This window comes from Cibotium barometz, chromosome 1, assembly GCF_041138505.1.
Source record: "Cibotium barometz isolate CiBa-2024 chromosome 1, ASM4113850v1, whole genome shotgun sequence".
Classification (NCBI taxonomy): domain Eukaryota; kingdom Viridiplantae; phylum Streptophyta; class Polypodiopsida; order Cyatheales; family Cibotiaceae; genus Cibotium; species Cibotium barometz.
In genome coordinates, this window is record NC_141046.1 from 50,322,714 (window position 1) to 50,328,152 (window position 5,439).

At 38.0% G+C, this 5,439-nt stretch overlaps 1 pseudogene; it reads right to left on the reverse strand.

Moving 5' to 3' along the window:
• Window positions 1-1,195: 1,195 nt before the first annotated feature.
• Window positions 1,196-3,765, reverse strand: LOC147642139 (elongation factor 1-alpha pseudogene; annotated as a pseudogene).
• Window positions 3,766-5,439: the final 1,674 nt, after the last annotated feature.

The following is a 5,439-nucleotide window of genomic DNA, read 5'->3' on the forward strand; positions in this document are numbered from 1 at the left end:
TCCTCAACCTTCTTCCCAGCACCATCCTTCTTCATAGCACCATCTGAATCATCATTTTCATCAATATGTAAATGCCTCTTCCTCTTCCTTGTCCTCTTCTGCTCACTCCTCTACTTCGTCCTCCTCGTCCTCCTCCTCTTCCTCATTCTCCTCTTCAGCCCACTCCTCCTCTTCCTTTTTCTCCTCATGTTCCTCCTCCTCTTAGGGGTTCAAGGTCTCCTCGTCCTCATCCTCATCCTAGGACATTGGTGAGTACATGTCATCATAATCCACTTCATCCCCTGAGGTTGTGCTATGGTGGTCCATACAGTCACACAGGTCCCCCTCAGGCACTCCTTATACTTGTATTTAGGCATACTAAAGATTAATTTGAAATAGTGAGGCTGTAGAGAAGGCCGTAGAGAGAGGCAAGCGAAATAGTGATGCTGTAGAGATGAAATGCATTCCTTTATAGAAGAGAAGGCCTTCGAGAAAATTCGCTCACTGCCATGCATCAAGCTAAACCCTAAACCCTTTTCTCTTAAAACAACTAATTAATTAACAGCAAAGAAATATTTTTGGTCCCATATTTAGGATTTAGACGTTTTTAAAACGCATAGAAGAATACGATATTAGCAAAATAGGTTGAAATAGTACACGAGAACAATTATTACAAGGGGTCAATGTGTCCTAGTTCACTCTCATGCAGGAAAACCGCCATTCCCTATTCCTAAGCTCTTTGATGTGGTTAAGAATACGATATTAGCAAAATAGGTTGAAATAGTACACGAGAACAATTATTACAAGGGGTCAATGTGTCCTAGTTCACTCTCATGCAGGAAAACCGCCATTCCCTATTCCTAAGCTCTTTGATGTGGTTAAGCAAGTCAACCATGTTGGCAGTCAACTTGCCAATCTTATCCCTCAATCAACCTTCTTCTTCAGCGTTACCTAGTAATTAAGGAGTGAGACATTACCTAACTAGGATGTGTCCATGCACCTTTCGAAGGGACACGATAAATTGTTGTGTACCCTTTGACCTTGTGCTTTGCTTGTAACATTGGGAACTTTATTGCAAGTATTGCATCAATATGCAACATAGCTATAGGTGCTTCCCTTAGTAAGGCATAATTATTTTTACATTGTGGCAATTTAGCATAATAGATACCATGCACCACTACATCTCCAATGTTGAAAACATTACCCCAACCATCCTTCACTTGCTCTGAGAGAGGACTGTCTTGCCTTGTTTGCATAGTACAATGTAGTAATCCTCATTGTCTTTGCTCATAGTGGGAGACTTTAGCACTGCTAGGTGGTCTCCAACCTCCAACATATCAACTAATTGGTCCTGCTGCTCTGAGTAGATAATGTCATCGTGCTCCAAAACTACTGTATTATTGTCCTCTCTATCAGGCTCTAGATTATGCAACTTCCATGGTTTTACATGGCTTAGATTGATGCACTTGTCCCAAGATTCATCAACACAAAAGGAACAAAAGCATGAAAAACTTTGAAATAGAACTTGTGTAGGGTCTTTGCGATTGAATCCTTGAGGAGGGGGCCACTACAATGTTTTGATTGTGTCGGTGAACCTCATTGAATATCAGAATGTCCTTATAATAATGTGGTTCATACACATACCTCATATTTGCGTTTATGTCCTTGCCTTCCCACTGTACTGTGGTTTGGAACACTGGTACAGGCGTGTTATTTTTTAAGAAAATTCTAGTGCAATCTCCTCCATAGGCTTCCTCATAGTACTCACCATCACCATTCTAGTGCAATCTCCATAGGCTTCCTCATAGTACTCACCATTGATTTCTACCTCACGCACCATTTCAACTTCCTCTAATGGCTCCTCATGAAAAGAGGAAACGTTTTGAGTTTCTTTTAGGGAAAAATTTGGATGGGAGAGAACTTGATTTCACTCTAGAAGAAGACATGGGCCCTTCTTAGCCTCATGTTGAACCTTTGCAAGTTAGCAAACTGACTCAAGGTGTAGTAACCCAAGCCACCCCACCAATGGAAGAAGCATAAGATTCACTTTCTATTTATTAAACTTCAGTCTTGTGAATGAGACGCACGGGGGTTCACTCATAGTAAAGGAGACACGTCACGTGCATTGGAGAGACTTTTAGAAAACCTCCTATTTATTCACCTTATGAGACCAATATGACCCCCTATTTAAGCCTATACGATGTACATCTAAGACTTATTTTGACCCCCCTATTTAAGCTTATAGATGTACATGTAAGACCTATTTTGTATCCCCTATCTTAAATCTACAATTTAGGGTTTAGGTTGCCACTAAAGTGTCATGTCATAACGAACAATGTATAAAATTGTTAGAAACATTTTGACAACATACCCTAGCAAGAGAATGAGCATCCAATATACAAAATTGTTAGAAACATCTTGAAAACATACATAGCAAGAGAATGAGCATCAAATTTTTTTCCAGATGATCCTAATCTACCCAATTCATGAAAATGAGCTCACCACAAGGTGGCTTACATATTAGTGCTAGAGAACAATCAAGCTTGAAGTTATAATAAATTTAATCACTTAGAACTAATTATATAATTAAAAGTTGATTTAAAACTTAGTTTATTATTATCTTCCAATAATATGTGGGCTACAAAGTATCTAATCATATGACCCACCTCAAAATTCGCTTTTACATAGATTCCAATATAATAAAGGGATTTTAATAGTTAAATCTTCAAAGTTTTTTTATTTAAGAGTGTCATAGTTAAAACATCTTTTTGGCCATGTATAAGTCTAAGTTTTTTCACCATAAATTTATCCAAAAAATTCAACAACATTTTGATAGAGGTTGGGAAGGCCATATTTATTACCAATTTAATGGGCACCCTTTCAAGCGCAAATAAATCAATGAGAGTCAAAAAAACTTTAGGTGTCACATTTGTTTCATCAAACTTTCATAAGTTTTTATTCTACAAGTAAGCTTTTTGTACCTTTTCCTATAGTTTGTGAAATACAACATGCACGCATAATAAAACAAACACTAGACTCTACACGACCAATGGGCATGGTTCTAATACCACCCATCGTATACACAACATGCAGGGGTAGATGAAGAGGCTTATCAAAAGGCCTCTTTGTGGTTCCTAAATCATGACCAAAGCATCAAGTAGAGTGGGGCCCTTGTAGCAATAAAGGTTGGCATACCTTTCAATTAGATTATCCCCCTCAAATCCATAAATGGGAACAAATGGAAATCTTATTAGGGTTGTACCCACAATCAAGGTTGCCATACTGTTCAATTAGATTATCCTCCTCAAATCCAAAAATGGGAACAAATGGAATCTTATAAAGGTTGTACCCACTTTCTAGATAAGCAAACACCTCATGTAGACATCTCCTTCATAATTTCATGATGGCATGCATAGATACCTCCATGTTGCCTCCACTTGTTATGGCACCAAATCATTTGTTTCACTCTCCAAGGGTAAAAGCCAAGAAAGTAGGCTCATGAGTCTGCCCATCCTTTGAGATTCGAGCCTCAAAGACTCTAATTGTGGAATTAATGATCAAGATAGCACAATCAGCCCCAATGAAGTTCCAATGATCATGTTCTTGATAAAGTCATGTGATGATGTGGAACATAATTAACTATGAAAGAGGTATTGGTGGACTCAAACTACTATATAGCAATGTCAATAGTGATTCCTTGCTCTTGTTCATCTTGGAGCTATCTAACACCCAGGCATACTTAAAAGACCTTTTATTCATCTTACCTTCTTCCTTCTCAAACCTCTCAATGACATGCTCAATATTTCTCTTGACAAATTTATCTCTCATTCTCAGTGCCATACTCACCCTAGCACACCCACATACTCTCTCCACAAAAAGAAGACTCCAAGGCTGCCTCCCCAACATAGTGAGACAAACTTGAAAGAGATACATGAGGAAGGGTATGTAGGGGTGCAGAGGGTGCATAGGGTACTACGTGGGTGCCACATGGGATTTTTTTTTCTTATCAACACAAGCTCTTCTAATAATGCGATTAAAACATCCATAAAATATCAAAGCCACAAAAGAGGCACCGGATCCAAAATAAGCACAAGTGTCTAGATTTTAGCCAACCGCCCAACCACTGTAGTGATAGGATCCGTTTAGGAATTTGGTTATGTTTTGTCCCGGGTACCAGGGAAAAGAGTTCCCAGGCCTCCTAGCCGGCGCTTCAAGCAAACTTCAAGATAGTCACACCACTTACACACCCAATATAAAATTGCCTTTTCATAGATTCAGCTGTCTTTTAAACAATCTTTTAATGAAACCATAGTATGATTGATCATAATCCTCTAAAATATCTCCACATTCATTTACATTACATCACATCTTATCACATCCACATCCACATTCATTTACATCCCATCACATCTTATCACATCCACGTCTATTTACATCACATCACATCCTTTCACATATCCTCACATCTCATCCCTTCACATCCACATCCATTTACACCACCTCACATCCCATCCACATTCATTTACATTACACCACATCTTATCACATCCACTCACATCTTATCACATCCCATTCACATCTTATCACATCCATTCACATCCTATCACATATCGTTCACATCTTATCACATCCATTCATATCGTTCACATCTTATCACATCCATTCATATCTTATCATGTCTCATTCACATTTAGTTCCAAATGCAAGTTCTCTGCATTGTACTCATGTAGACTTCATGCCATTCTCTCCTTTAGAAATGGTTTAAGCTAACTTGCCCTCTGTAGAATTCCTCCCCAACCCCTCAAGATGTCCAGTTTCTTCCCCTATAATCAATCCCCTTTTCAGAATAATAAAAGATCTTATTTCTACCTGTTTTGGCCTAGAGAGAGGTAATTTAGTTTTTAGATATCTTTAAATGAAAAAATATCCCTTCTTATTAAAATAAATTTCCCCAAAATAGAAGTTTAAAAAGAAATTCCTAAGGTTCATTATAATGTGCACAAAAAGACCTTAGCCTAAGGGCCCCTGTTTTCAAAAATTTTTAGATTAAGGTCCAAACAAAGGTTTGAGAGGCCAATGAGATTAATCCAAATGTAGGGAGGAGATAAATTAAAGAATAAAAGAAAAACCCCCCCAAAATGAGTAAATGCTCACATAAGATGAAGAGTGGACTAAGGACCAAAGAAAAGAATTAAAAAACTGAATTTTGACACCTTAGTGTGGGGATCTCCCCTCATGAAGTAGGAACCGTTTTCTCATCATTACCCCCAATTTCTAATCAATAAAATGAAATATTTTTATCTCTCCTCTCTCCTGTTTCAAATCTAGATCCAAAAAGTAAGCTGAACTGACCTAAAAATGGTCAAAAATTGACCAAACTGATCTGGAAAATTCTAGAATCAGTTTGCTTGGTTAAAGGGTCACTTTTTCCTATAAATAGAAGCCTCCCCCTTTGTAAAA